Raw genomic sequence first — 15710 nt, 5'->3', positions numbered from 1 at the left:
TTTTTCAAAATCTGGATAAGGGCAAATTTCAAAGAATGGCTGTGTATCGGTTAGCATAGCAAAGTATGGATTTGATAGAGTTGACTTTAAATGCACACTGAATCAAATTTCCCCTCCATCCCTTCCAACTAATCAGGTAATGTTTTCAGCCTAGCTTTGGGACAGTGGTGATGCTACCAATTTTCCAGGAATCATTTTCCTCTGAAATGCAAAACAGGAAGAAGTCAATTTTGCCTGCACTGCAATGACAACATTGGGTGGCTTACAATTTATTTCAGTACAAGCGTATTGAGAAATAATAATAATAATAATAATAATAATAATAATAATAATAATAATAATAATAATGTGTAAAAATCAGAGAGAGGGAGACACTGAAGGGATCTTTATTCCTTCCTCCACACACCTCATTTCCTGCAGGCATTTTGAGAGCAACTGTAAAAGTCTATCCGGTACACTGTAGCTATTCATGTCTCAGTTGGGGGCCAAAGTGCGTCTGAAGTATATATAGAAAGGGAAAGGGTGAAAAATATGTGTGTGTTGTGTATATATATATATATATATATATATATATATATATATATATATATATGGTGCACACGGACAGGCATGGCTAAGAGAATGACTTGTTCACAATGTGACCAAGGGGCATAATGAGTCAGTTGTTTTAACAGCGCAGTATACGTAGAGGCTGGCATTGAGAAGCAGAGAGGCTGCTTGCTAAGGAGGCTGTTAAATCAGCTGGACGGAACTGGCAGGAAAGTAACTGTTAAGTTATCCCTTGGAGGCAGAATTATAGGAGGGGTGGGGAGGGGGAGGAAGATGGAGAATAGTTTGTCTTTGCCCATTTAGAAATGGGGGAGCTTTTCCTCTTCATCAAAGGAATAGAGATGCATATTTCACCCAGTTCTTCACCATCAGAATGTCAGATCTTGAGAAATGTTGCAAGCAAATGCTGAATTTTGAAAAAAAATAATGTCTTAAATATAGACATGCTTGCCTGGTGATATGAGTGTAGCTTGGCGGCAGAGCACCTACTTTGCATTGAAGTAGGTCCCAAGACTGAGCCATCACCACTGATTGGTATTGCCAGGCACCTGCCAGGGCCCCCAACACTTCAGGGGCCCACCGTTGACTCCAGATCCTCCAAGCCCTTATCCTGTTGCTACCTAGGAAACTGCATTATGCTTAGTCAGACCACTGGTCCATTGAGCTCAGTATTGGCCACACTGACTGGCAGACATTTTCCCCAATCCTACTTGGAGATGCTGTTGGGGATTGAACCTGAGATCTTCTGCATGCAGTTGCTACCTATTCACCTCCCACCCAGAGACCAGAGTGAAGAAAGGGAGTATTTTTATCCCCTTCTCTTTCACTCTCCTGGGTAGTTGTGTGGATTGGGGCCAGAGGAAGAGGGAAAGCAGAAGGGGTTGCAGTGATGGTAGGAAGGAGGAGACTGCACCTGAGGGCAGGAGGCTATCTTAGGGGGCGCAGGGCACAGATCTCTCTCTGCCTCTCTGTCCCTGCTGCATGAGATGGCTGCCTCACTCTGTCTCTTGATAGGACCATCCTTACATAAGTATATCATAAGGGAACTTTAAATGTTCAGACAGTCACATACAGCTCTGATTTTTCCTCATTCATTCCAATGGAAGGAGGAATGACTCTGCTTGAAATAGACAGGCTGGAGACATCTGTGTGGACTGCTGAAATGGAATTGCTCCCTGAAAGGCTTCTCTGATTCACCAATTGCAAATTCATAAGATGGATATTCACCTAATATTTTCTGGAAATTCTAGTGATTCCCAAACATATGCTGATCAACCTCAATATTCCATGTCTGGATGTATCTTGATATGTGGCAATAGTGGGTGGTACTGATGGTATTTGACAGAACGTTGCATTTCCATTTTGCCTTTCCTCTGAGACACTCAGGACAACATCCTCTGAGACACTTCACCCCTCCTACCAATTTCTGTCCTCACAGCAATCCTGTGAGGTAGGTTAAAAAGTGACCAAGGTCACACAGAGAACATAATTTGGCTGAGTGCAGATTTGAATGGGTCTCCCCAATTCTAGTCTGATGCCCTAGCCACTACAGCATTGTGCATCTCTTTAATAAGTAGAAAGGTCTTCCTTAAGCAGATAGGGTTGTACATGAGCTGTGATCTGGCAAGTCCCCTGCCTGGAGTCTCACCTTGGCCTCAACATCTCTAGATGGGTATAATAATGCCAGTCAACTTCACAAAGCTGTTGTAAGGAGTGCTGTGACACAGACATAAAGAGTAGAGCATGGATAGGCAAACTTGGGCCCGGGGGCCATATCCGGCCCAAATGGCTTCTAAATCTGGTCTGCGGACAGTCTGGGAATCAGCGTGTTTTTACATGAGTAGAATGTGTCCTTTTATTTAAAATGCATCTCTGGGTTATTTGTGGGGCATAGGAATTTGTTCATTTTTTTTTCTTTCAAAATATAGTGCAGCCTCCCACAAGGTCTGAGGGACAGTGGACCTGCCCCCTGCTGAAAAAGTTTGCTGACCCCTGGAGTAGAGGAACTGCAAACAGTGGAAAGAGGCATACAAATGCCACAGATAGTAGCTCAGTAGTAGAGCATCTGCCTTGCATCCAGAACATCCCAGGTTCAGTCTCTGGTTGGACTTGGATTATCCACTGCCTGAAACCCTGGAGAGCTGCTTTCAGTCAGTGCAGACAATACTCAGTTCAATTGACAAGCGGCCTGGCTCAGTATAAGGCAGTTTCCCAAGTTCCTTTCTAAGGGCCCAATACAGTTGTATGTGCAGGACAGCTGTTGACAAAAGAAGCAGGGGGAAATGGCGAGGGACTCCCTCACAGGGAGCAAAGCACACATAAAGGGGGGGGAGGCAAACTGACCCCTAAGCATGATTCATATGCAACCTTTCCAGTGTTGCATTTTTGGTGGAAGAGAGGTGGGCAATGCATGCAGATTGTCTTCTTGGGGTCTTTCCCAAAGATCTGAAAACTGTCCTGCATCCACCTCCTCCTTAACCTTCTTCCAGGGCAAAGTAATTCCTCCTTTTCCTTTGTCATTTCCCCCCTAGACTCAGCCTTCAATAATCATTTTCATAGTCCCGCCCCCCCCCATACAACTCCTTTCCAATTTGTCAACATTTTTGTCAACTTGTCAACAGATATCTGTGCTGCACCCTTTCATCTCCCATGACAGCACTGTCTGCTTGCGGGTGCTGAGAGGAGCGTGGCCTGCGCCCCCCCCCCCCATGAGAGGCTGAGCCTGCTAATTAAAGGAAAGTTCTGTCTCCTTATTCCTGGAGTGTTAATGGATTCTGCTGCCCAGTTTGGATGTACAGGAGTCTTTGAATTCCACAAGCTTGTGTGCCACCGGCTTTCTCTGGACCACAGTGAAAGCTTCCATTCATGCCGCCAGCCCGGCCTTCTTAAATTACCACACCCCAGGCCTCTGCTCCTCAGCCTCGCACTGTTTTCCTTTCATTAACAGGATTCCCAGATTGAATGTCTATGAGAAGCTGGGAAGAGATGGTGTTGCTGTATTTGCTCTCAAGGGCTGTGCAAAAGGGCTCTCCATTGGAGGGAGTCTGGCTGCTGCTTATCAGGTGGTGGAAAGAGAGCAAGACATTTTTATTTTTATTTAATCCAGCTCTAGCTTTGCTTTTGTGCATATTATTTTTTCCTTAAATGTGGATTTAAAATGGAATGTATCATTTAGAACAGTGGTTGTATGGGATGAAAGGGGGGAGAGGAAGAAACACCAGGTCTTGGGTCAAACTTTCCAAGTCCTCCTGGCTGAGAACTTGATATGATGGTCCTATTTTTGTTATGAAGCTGTGTTGTAGGAAGGCAGACTGCTCCCCTTTTTAACTCAGTATAGTCTACTGTGACTTGGAGTAGCCAGGTCCTCTGAGAGGCAGATACAGGGGCTACTGATGAACCAGATCCAGAACTAGCAGATGGCACAGGTGTTGAGCTTTCTTTTTCTTTGTTTTAAAGTATAGAAAGCCCTCCTAGAAAGAAAGTTATGAAGCAAAATGTGTAGGTACCCTTCTTGGCGATTTCTGGGGGATGAGTTTGCCCGGTTGCTCCCACCTCTCAGTTTGGCAAGGCTACAATGGAGGCCTTGTGAACTTCTAAATCAGACTCCTATAATGCATTCTGTGTGGGGCTGCCCGCAAGGGATGAAGGTTTAAACATTTCAACTGGTGCAGGATGCTGCTACCCAACCAGGGACTAGTGTAAGTCAGCCAAGCCCCATTACACCTGCAGAAATGACAGCATTGGTTACCTGTGGGTTTCCATGTCCTATTTGAGTCACTTTCTTTGAAGTGTGCCTCTGGGTACCAGTTGTTGGGACACCTGAGTGGAAGGAGCCACTGCCCTCAGTCCCTGCTTGTCTCTTCCCCACAAGAGAAATCTGGTTGGCCGCTGTGGGAACAGAATGCTGGACTAGAGAGAGGCCTTTGGTCTGATCCAGTTGTGGTATTCTTCTGATGTTCCCTCCACAGTTGGAGGCAGGAAGCCTCTAAATACCAGTTGCTAGGAATCACAAATGGGGAAAAGCACTGTGGTCTCCAATTAGGAGGGTCAAGGACTAGTTGATAGGGAAAGCTCAGAAACGTTTTCTTTTAGAATAAATGAAGCCCATGCTTTGCCACAGACCTTGCATTGCTCATCAGCACTGGGGTGTCCATTGAGGAAACCATCTATCTGCTGTGAGCTTTGGCATCCTCTCCAAAAGTCATGATGGCAGTGCTATGCGCTGGTCTCATACAGTCTTGCTCCAGCAGTTTTCTTTTGATCTGCTCAGGGTTCGCTCCCAAGGGTGGCAAAGCTGGGCATTTGCAGGGGACCCAACACCAGCCAAGAGCTCCTGCCCAAACAGTACCTTCATTGTAGTATCCCCAAAAGGCCCAAGGCAGAATTCTCAGTTTGCACACCTCATACCTTCCAGATTGAGAGGGCCCATTACTGTGGCCTCCAGGCTTTAGCAGGAGGGAATCAAGTGCATTCCACAATTAAGTGTTGCACAATTAAAATGGATTAAACTGGGATTAAACTGGATTAAAGTGGATCATTTGTGGTTAAAAATGTGACAAGAAAACGCACTGCAAATCTGGGACAAATGATGGCTAGAAATATGTATAATGCTAGTCAAGCAAATTAGGATGACTGCTTGTTGCCATATAACTGTCCTGCAAACAACAAAAATTCCAGTACAAAAGCTCAATGAAAGCACCAGGAAGGTTGTTAGCAAGGAGAAGAAACAAGGGATAAAGTTAAGATGCAATGAAGTCAAACTCCATTATATATGGGTTTTAAAAGCAAATAATTTTACAAGTTTTCTGAACCAGAAAACGTAAGACTAGTTCTTTAACTAATAGCATACAAATATAAGCATCTTGAAGCATTTACGATTACCTTATGGGTTTTATAGCCCATTATTATTTACGGCAAATACCATGAACAAAATGGGAAATTGGCATGGATAGATGTTTACTTCGTGATGATTTGAAATTCAGTCTCAAACCTACATAACATGTTAGCAGTCTTATTTGTCAGTTTTATCTTTCATTAATTATTTTATTTCTCTTTCATTTATTTTTCTTTCTTCCTATCTAGGCAAGCTATATAAAGTGTGAGATTCATTCAGGCTGAATTTATTGACAGCATTTGGTGATTTGGGATACATTGTATACATTATTTTGATTTTCAGGCAATACAATTTTTTTTAAAAAGGCAGGGAGGGGGTGAATGAAAGCTCAATAAAGACTGGACACAGCCTAGCCTCCACCTTTTTTATGCAGGCAAATCAACAAACAGGCCATCTGGAGAAGCCCTAAGTGAACACTGCTTGACTCCAGCCCACTTCAATGTGGATCTTCTTACCTCTGGGCTGAGGACAGGAGTGTGTGCATTGCCAAGTCAATGGTCTACTTTAAAAGTCATGCTCATGTCCATCTGTGCACATCATGCACACTGCATGAGACCTTTAGAGTCAGGGTGGTTTAGTGACTGGAGTGGAAAGCAGTGCCTAGCATGTTGGATTAGGATGGACAAGACCCAAGTTCAAACCCCCCCCCCCCGGCACAGTGAAGCTCATTGCCTGACCTTGGGCTGCTACCATCTCAGCCTAACCTACTTCACAGGGCTCTTGTGAAGATAAAATAGAGAAGCAGGGAGTCATGTATGCAATTGTAATAAAAAGTTCTTTGGTTCCTTGGAGGAAAGGCAAGGTATAAATGTAATAAATAAAAGTAATGCACAAGATTTGCATTTCAGTGTATGGTGGAAGCAGCGGCCAAAAATGTCTTTGGCAGACAACCGGGAGAAGAACTGGTTGTCAAAATGCACCTCCTAATTTGGGAAAAATTCCACAGAGGTTTTAAGATTAGACCCCTTGCTTTTCTTCTCTCTCCCCTCCCCAGCATGCCTGTAAAATGTAAATATTTTTTGTTAAACAATTAAAGTGTTCCACTGGCCGGTCTTAACAATGTGCAGTGTGTGTTTATGTGTGAAGTTGTGTGTGTGTGTGTGTGTGTGTATACATACACATACATACACACAGAATTCTGTATACTGAAGAGAATGGTGAGACGGAAGTGTATATTAGGCACTTCTTGAACTTGGCTCAGTAGCACACAGGCTGCCAGTGCAGGGCTTTCAGAATAAGTGAAATGCAATTCCAGCATGCTGCCCCACTTCATAGCTTGGCCACAGCTTTCTGCACCAGCTGCAGCTTCCAAACCTTCTTCAAGGGTAGCCCCACATAAAGTGCATTGCAGTAGTGCAGCCATGAGGTTATCTGAGCATGGGTTCCTGAGGCCAAGCTGCCCCTGTCATCCAGGAATGCCTGCAGCTGGTGTACTGACCTCTCCTTCCGCTTAGAGATATTTCTTGATATAAAAGAGCAGTCTGAAGCAGTACAGTTGGTTTACCTCCTCTGACTGCTTCCAGTGAGAAAAAGCCTTTGAGCCAAGACGTGCAGGGTTAATGCATAGCTGGCTTGGGAAGAGATCAGTGAGTGGTCAGAAGTGAGGGTCCTTTAACAGACGGGTTTGCACAATGTGTGTGCTTCTTGGTTGCCTGTTGGGATGACACTACAACTCAGCAATGTTTGGTTGCTTCTGAGGCCGCCTAAACTAGAAGATAAATGTGAGCTATTAGAAACCACACATGTTTTATTACAAACAAAGCTAAAAGTCATCCCAGCCCTGATATTACAAACAACAAAACCCAAGCCCTCGTCACCCTCCCCCAAATCATATTGCAGTTATCTCTGGTAATAAACGTATAGACACAGAGGGGAAGCCTTTCCCCTTGGAAGAGCTGGTTGGCTGGGCTCTTTATCCTGTCTAAGACTTTTATTGAAATTCCACTTGATTGTCAAGATTAGATGGCAAATAACTGTCTGCATTTATGGGGCTACATAAATAACTAGCATCTGAGAAGGAATTTGATCGCATCCTATAGAGATTTGTATTGCCCCATGTGGGGGTTTCAAACGATCAGCATCTCTCCTTCCACTAGGAAGTGGGTACCTTCAGTCTGCTAATATTCTTCCTGCTTTTCACAGTGGAAAACCCAGAGCAGGGTTTTGTTTCAGCCAGGCAAACACACTGTGTGGTTTGTTCAAAGGAGGCCAGCCTGTGTCTGTCCCTCCCACCTTCTTTATTTTGGTGTAAATTGAGAAGAGGTGATTGCTCCTTTTAAAACGTGAAGCACTAAAGGTGAAACCTGCCTTGTGACCTGGAAAATGAGCATCCTTATCCTGGGTCTATGGGAAATTGTCTGTGTTTACTCGTCAGTGATGGGAAATGAATTCTGCATATGCCCAGAGACACTTTCCTTTATCATTGCATTTCATATTCCTGGGCTCAATCCTGGATTAAAAAACAAACAAAACAGATACTGGGACACTACTTTACTGAGCCAAGAGAGGAACAGTGCCCAAACCCTGGGGGAGGGGTGCAATCCTGATTAATCCTCCATGCTAGGACAGTTATAGTACAGGTGAAATTGCATCCTTACAGAGGCAACTTGATTATTCAAAACACTGAAAGCTTTTTAACCAGACGTATTCTTTGTTGGCCACCAATGTTCATTGTGCACACAAAATAGAGTTGTTTGTGCTGTGTTTGTTTTGAGGACTAGCTGCTTGGCATAACTGCACACGTATTGTTCGCTGTACTTTAGATTAGTACTGATTTGCACTTCTCAAACCAAGACCTGAACTGAAATGGCTATCCTTTGAAATTTCCCCTTCTCCTGATGTCTCATTGGAGTTCTCCAACTAATGTATGTGTCCAAAGATGCATGCATTAGGAGGAAATGTGCACACAGATGCCTATTTGGGTGAGAATAACATGCAAAAATGCATTATATGGGGGGGGGGATGCTTGCCAAAATGTGTACTTGAGTCCAAACAGCATACAAAAACATGCATATTAAGAAAGCTGTGTGTTTATTGGGATTTGTTCCCAGTTGCTGGGAATCACAAGTAGGCAGAATGCTGCTGTTGAGCTTGGGTCCTGCTTCCGGGCTTCCTATTAAGGCACCTGGTGAGGACAGGATGCTGGGCTAGTTGAGTCCAGCTGCAGTTCTCAGAAATTTGCACTTGAGTGCTGATGAATTGTCAAGAGGGTTTCAAAAATCAAAGCAAGCAAGGTCTTCGTGAATTGCTGCTGAAGTGTGGATAACTTAACTGGGGGGCGGGAGAGAGAATGAGGAACAGTGAGAGCCAGACTGGACAGAGGCCTTCCATCCCTCACTTCCATTCCTTCCCAAAGGGTGAGATGTTCCCACACACCTTGGCCCTGCCACTTCTGGACTCTCTGTCTCTCTCTGCCTGCCTTCTTTCTCTCTGGGTTGTGCCTGGTGCTGCTGCTGCTGCTGCCTCCTTCTCCTCCTGGAGCCTTGACTTCTGTTTGCTACTGGCTGGTGCAGTGGAGAGGAGGCGTGCGCTGCCTGCAAGGAGAGGCTCCCTCCGTGCCTGTGGTCAGTCATGAAACATTTCTCTTTTCCTCCGCAGATTACTAAGCAACTGCACAGCGCAAGGCGCTCACTGGATTTGCCCGTCTGCCTGCCTTTGCCTTTCCAGAGCTGCTACCAGCCTCCCCCTCCCAGGCCAGTCCCTCCAAAGGCTCAGCCTTGCAGCACTCTGCAACTCTATAATGAGGTAAGCCTCCTTCTCTTTGTCTCTGGTGCAGTGGAAATGCTCTGTGTGGTTGTATGTGTGTGAGAGAGAGGAGTACAGTAGGGGCTGAAATTACAGCTCATCCCCCCCCCAATATATGAGGTTTGGGGTTCTGTCCTCAGATCTTCCAGCTTTTGCTCTCTGAGTTATTCATTTATTGCATTTTTTTTACAAATTGTGGTGCAGTTGTTATTATCCTCCTCCTCTCTGTCTCTCTCTTTCTGCATTCTGCAATAAAAAAAAGTTGCATCAGTATTTTGGCAGGAAGGGGGGAAAATGAGTTGCTCTGTGCAGTCTGTTGAACTTTTTCATTCAGTCTCCCAGCAAAAAAAGGGAAGGAGACTTTGCAGGAGTTAAAAGAGCAGAGCCAGGGGATGCGTCTCTCACGCACCCCTGAAATATTCCAGCTATTTGTGTCATCTCTCTCAGACCTCTGCAAGAAAGTAGACCAGCCTTTCCATCTGCCCCCTTGCCATGGAAGTGTGTGAGTTCTTGGAGGAGCTCAGGCTCTTGAGTATGGCACCAAGAGGAGCTTGACTTGTGCTGCTGAGGTCTACCAGGAAGGGGGTTCTCAGAGATGCTTAGAGACCCCTCCCTCCTCCCCCCACCCTGTGGCTCTGAGGATGTGAGGTTGCTGGGAGGTGAGGAGTTAATACCTCATCTTTCCTCTCCTCCCTCCCCCTTTCCATCTCTTGGATTCATCTGTAAAAAATAAAAAGTGAAGATAGATCTGATCATCTGCTGAGCAGAGAAGCTGCCTTTGATCTGAGCTGTTCCTCCTCTTCTTTTTCTCTATGGGTGTCTCTCTTTTTAACCCTTTTTCCTGGTGGCTTCTGGTTGTGTTTAAGGAACCACATAATTTGCCTGGGAAGATGCATCAGTAACCTTAGATCACACAGGTGGGATAGGGTCCTACTTTGCAGAGCTGCCAAGAGACAGTCCTCTGTCTCAAAGCATCTTTCATTGGAAGGGCTGTGTCCAGTCCAAGTCCAGTTTGAAGATAAGGAACCCCAAGAAGGGAGAGCAGGAGGGAGTCTTGACATTCCCCATCTTCACTGTACCTGGGTGGCAGACAGGCACTCAACTGGTCACCTGCTCACAGCCTTCCCAGCCCAGCCCACCCTGGTGAGATGTATTGTATTTCTATTTCAATCATAGTAATTCTTTATAAATTTGCATCTAGACATACCTATAAGCATATACATATTTTATGCAATTCTGTGTGCCCTTTTGTTCTTTTTGTGGTTGGGCATTTGTGACTTCTTGGCTATGTGACACCTTAAGGTGCAGTGTAATATCTTAGCGCATAAATACATTTAAAGTGCTGGAAGGTGGTTTGGGGGCAGCAGAGAGGTTCCAGGATGCACGATTCCTGCATGTTTCTTTACAGTGCTAAATAAGAGAATTCCTCTGAGCATGTACAGAAAGTGGACAGGGACTGCTGGCTGCCATGAACCTAGGGCTGGAGGGAGATTATTTTTATTAGCAAGCTGTTAGCTTGTTTGAATGCCAGCACTTGTTTGTTTATGGTGGTTTTTAGGAACTAAGCACTGTGACAATGAAATGAGTTTCCATCACATTGTGTTTTTCACAGTTCTAGAAGAAGCCAATAAAATACACCCTTGTCATTGCAAATGTGTACAAACCTACCAGTACAAATGGTAGATTGACAGTACAAGCTTATATATGGCTGCTCAGAAGTGAGCCCCATGGAGTTGAACAGAGCTTTCTTCTGGGGAAGAGTGTATAGGATTGCACTCTAACTTGTTCTTTCATTCAAACAATTGGGGCAAATGAACAAATTGCTTTGTGCATGACTAGTCTCTTCCATTCACCTTTTATACCCACTTAGCCGGAGGTAAGCTCCCTTGAACTCAGTGGGATTCACTTCTGTTCTGAGTAGTCAGGCACATCTAGAATTGCACTGTAAAGCTGTGCCTTTGCACTTTATTACGTTTCTATCTCACCTTCCTTCCAAGGAGCAAAAGGAGACAGATTGTGCCACTTTCCTCCCTTTACCTGCACAACAACCCTGCAAGGTAGGTGAGGCTAAAACATCAGTTCATAGCGGAAGTGAGGAGACCTTGGCTCTCCCCATTCCTAGTCCAGCATTTCAACCACTGTGCTGGTCTCACCCAGATCAAACTCGATCTTGTGAATAACCTGGCCATGTCTGTACCAACCTCTGTACCTCAAATAAAATAAAGTAAATAGCAAAAAAGCAAAACAGAGAATGGGTTGATGTGGAAGGAGAGCTTTCCAAGAGCACCTCTCTCAATGCCATGCAAACACTAGAACCACCTTTTGATTGCCACAGCCTGCAATGTGGTCTCTGAAACTTGATGGGAGTCTTGTGGGCCACTGGGTAGCCCATGTAGAAGCAGCCTGTGTAAGGGCACCAATGAGTGGACTGCTGAAGGAACATCTATCCCACCATCCTCTTCCAGTACATGGTCTGGCTTTTAGATCCTCATAGTGCTTCATTCCTAAATCAGGAGATGCCCCCAAGGCCCCCAATGGCCTTGAACTGACTGACTCCCTTCCACAGACGTTTGAGTCCGTGATTGCATCCCAGGTTAGGGTGGCCACTTACGCATCACCACCCCCAATGGAAATGCATCCTCAAAATGAAGAGAAAATATGGCACAGACTTGCAAAAACCAAAACCAAAAGGTGTATATGAACTTAAATGTATGGCTGTAGATTTAGAAATGCTTACCCTAATTCAGTAAGAAATGCTGTACATCTTACCATGGTGGGAAAGACTATGAGAAGCTGGCTCAGTCCACTTTCCAGGTGCTCCCTGTTGATGGGCAACTTCCAGTTTTGCCTCCCTGCCCCCAGGGCTCTCCCTTCGTAGGAGTCTTTATCCTATAAACCAAAGTTGGATGGGAGTGGCCTTCAGATCAAGGATTGTCCTCTCTCAAGTTGGACACATATCTGGAGTTTGATTGCAGGGGGGTGGAAGTGGGAAATATGATCTTCACATGCTCAGGGATACCATCTTCCTTACTTTACATGATCCAGGGTTGAACTTCTGCATTGGTCCAATGCTGGCTTGACATTGTTAAGGGCTGTGGTTTGGAAAGCACCTTCCTGGGTCAAGTTCTGAGGATGTTTGACAACCATCTGCATGTACCCAGGTGTGTAGTACAGTGTATTGTAGAGCCAGGATGCTGCAGTGGTTAAGAGTGTCAGACTAGAACCTGGGAGACCAGAGTTCAGATCCCCCACTCCTATAAAATGATAAAATGGGGATAAAATGAGGAGGGGGAGAAACATGTACACCACAATGAGTCCTTTGGAGAGAGAAAGAAAAAGCTGGAATGTAAATGCCATAAGTGCGAAATGTGAAGCAGTGCTTCCAAGGAGACACCTTCCCTCCAGACCCTGCGTGGATGCTCATAATCCTGTGAGCCGTCTCCTCCTGCAGACGTCTCTGGATCTAGAGGAGCACTCAGAGAGATAAGATAGTGAAGAGAGGCAGACAGGGGGCTTTGGCACTGGGCCGCCATGAACCTGTTTTGCCTTTGCTCATTGCAACACTGTGCAACAGTGAACTTGCTGTGGTTCCCTGCTGCTGCACTTCTTCTTGACCAGGGTAACAGGGCCCTGCCACTTTAACACGGGATCCCCCTTTAAGTGACTTTCCATTTGCTGCCGCAGAGTGCTGAGAAGTGTGGTTTTACAGATATCTTTTGAATTGTGAGCTACAGAGCAGAAAGAAAGAAAGAAAGAAAGAAAGAAAGAAAGAAAGAAAGAAAGAAAGAAAGAAAGTCTTGCTCAACCACTGTTGTAGTACTCATCATCCTTCCCTCCCTCCCACCAGGCTGGCGGGGAATGGGGGAGGCATCCTGGGGCAGAGGGATCCTCCTGACTAGTCACTTGGCATCTGTCCTTTTATGTGGGCCGAGGAGTAGATGGGAACACTGCGATTCAGAGGCCCTAGAAAGCAGTTTAAACACAGGTCAAGCAATCTGTGCCTTAAACATACCAATAAGAAGACCCTGAAGGAGATAAATGGTCAGTTAAATTGTGTTTATTTTGTCTCCCTCACCTCCCCAGTGTTGTAAATTCCAGATGTTTTTACTTTGCTCTTACTGGTTCCCCTCTGTTTTTATCTCCTTGCTTGACAGTGTGACCTAGCAGTTAGAATTGTCAAGCCGGGAGTGGGGAGACCTGGGCACAAACCCTCACTGAGCCACAAACCTGCCTGGCTGACGTTGGGCCAGCTGTTAAGCTGAACCCACCTGACAGGATTGTTGTGAGGAAAAAAGGGGCAAGGGGCTATGTCTGCAGACTGGAGCTCTCTATAAAGGACAGGATGAAAATGTTGGCCTGCCATGTGTCAGTGAGGCTGTCATTGCAAATCTTGTGCTGAGGAGCAGGGTTGGGCTTGATGACTTTAAGGACCCTTCCAGCTCTATAATTTCATGATTCTGTGATTACCAACCCCTCCCCCTTTCCTGGCCAAAAGAGAAGTGGCAGAAACTGCTCACTGCAAAAGGCCCATTTGGGCCTGTTTCTTCTTTTAAAAAGAGAAGGGTGGACTCTTTGCCCCTCATAGATCAGGTGTGCTTTTGCGGTGTTGTGTTTCGTGGCGGCGGCATGCACCCAGGGTTTGTGCGTTGCTGGCAAGAGCCAAGTTCCCACCAGCTGGAATGTGTCATAAATTACTTGAGGGTTGACCAAAATTAATTTTCATTTTATTTTCATAATGTCTGCTGCTGGAAACTGAGCAGGCAGCTCGGCGGAGGCAGCGGATGAGGCAGAGGGAAGGGTTCTGTTTCCTCACTTAACTAGGATTTGCCTTCCTCCCCCTGACAAACGGAAGGCAGCCCTTTGAGCCTCTGGATTTGTGAAACTTTCTCCGAGTGCCAGCTCTGCTTAGATGGGGGGACTTCTGAGTGTTAGTGGGAGAAATCCGAGTCTTCGGCTTTCTGCTTAACTCTTTCGAGGCTCGGCTGCCTCTGTGCGCCACCTTTTTAAAGGAAGAATTGGCAACATGCTTGAGGATTTGGCAGCGAACACTTGGAACTGAATTTCGCCATGGTTAGGCCTGATCTAGCAAAGGATCAGACATTTTTATTCATTTGTTTATTTCAGAATTTATATGCTGCCTTTCAGAGCAAAACCCTACCAATAATGCAATAATGGAGAAATACAAACTTGCTAAAACTGGTTGCTTTTTTGCTTTTAAAAGGGAAAGGGGGGGAAGGGAAGGGCCATGGCTCAATGGCAGAGTGCCTGCTTTACATGCAGAACGTCTCAGGTTCAAGTCTTGGCATCTCTAGGGAGGGCTGGGAAGGAACCCTGCCTGAAGTCCTGGAGAGCTGCTGCCAGTCAGTGTAGAAAATGCTGAGGTGGATGGACACAATATACATCTGATATTTCCCCTGCTTTCATTATTATAGGGCTGATGTGTTTAAACTTTTTGTTAGGTCAGGACTGTTGCTTAGTGGTAGAGCACCTGCTTTGCATGCAAAAGGTCCCAGATTCAATTCCTGCCATCTCCATGTAGGAGGGGAGAGACTCCATCAAGCAAGGCCTCTTTCCACCTGCCTTGCCCCACCCTCCGGCCCTCGAGTCCTCATAAGGGAGCTGGTCCTGGAGGAAGAACTGTGAGGGGAGAGACTCCATCAGGGAAGGCCTCTTTCCACCTGCCTTGCTCTGCCCTGTAGTCTCTGCTTCTCAATGTGTATTGTATTATTTTATGTACTGAGGCTTGCCGTTTTATTGATTATAGTTTAGATATTATTTATTGTAACTGTTGAGTGGATTTCTGTTTAACTTTTATATGTTGATATTATTATTTTATACTATTCTAATGATTGTTGAATGTTACTTTTTTGATGTAGGTTGCCTATTTTAAAGTTATTCTTTATTATCACATTTTTGTATTGCATTAGATTGTTATAAGATGTACATTTTTTGTTTCTTCAGCTTGTAAACCGCCTTGAGTATTGTAAGATAGAAAGACGGTATACAAATTAAAAAGGATGATGCTGATGATGCTGAGGACAAGCCTGAACCCCTGGAGAGCTGCTGCCAGACCCTGTAGACAGTACTGGGCTAGATGGACCAGTAGTCTCATTCTGTATAAGGCTGCTTCCCTCTGTTGCTAGGCAAAGTTTATTATTTCACAGACTCATACAGAGAACTTCCAGTGGACTGTGCCCTTCCATGTTTATTAAAACATCTCCCTACCAAGAATGGGCAATGTTGGAGCAAGAAGATGCAAGCTGACAGTCAGCTTGATGGCCCAGTAGCAGCAGCACATTCAGAGCCACCCTCCTGACACTGTCATTGCTGCTACTTACCTGGATGGGGTGGGGCAGCAGAGAAACCAAGGCCACATGGTTGCACCAGCAGGAATACTGGATTACCCAGCAGCAATCCTGCCATGCAACCACCTCCAAGGAAGTAGCAGCAAGCTGGTGTTGGGAGGGCAGCTTTGCTCCACCCCCACATCACTACTGAGATGGAGAAGGGTATGGCTCAGTGG

At 45.4% G+C, this 15710-nt stretch overlaps 1 protein-coding gene across 8 annotated transcripts in view; it reads left to right on the top strand.

The window, feature by feature from the left end:
• The window catches only part of ZNF469 (zinc finger protein 469), a 276095-nt gene that overhangs the window by 195530 nt on the left and 64855 nt on the right, over positions 1-15710 (top strand). For all 8 annotated transcript variants that reach the window (XM_083513406.1, XM_083513409.1, XM_083513404.1 and 5 more), the window contains one exon: positions 9041-9187. The gene's annotated coding sequence lies outside the window, so the exon portion shown is untranslated. The remainder of the gene's footprint in view (positions 1-9040; positions 9188-15710) is intronic.

Source organism: Podarcis liolepis, assembly GCF_965112155.1.
Source record: "Podarcis liolepis genome assembly, chromosome: 7".
Classification (NCBI taxonomy): domain Eukaryota; kingdom Metazoa; phylum Chordata; class Lepidosauria; order Squamata; family Lacertidae; genus Podarcis; species Podarcis liolepis.
This window is presented reverse-complemented; position numbering and strand designations above follow the sequence as displayed.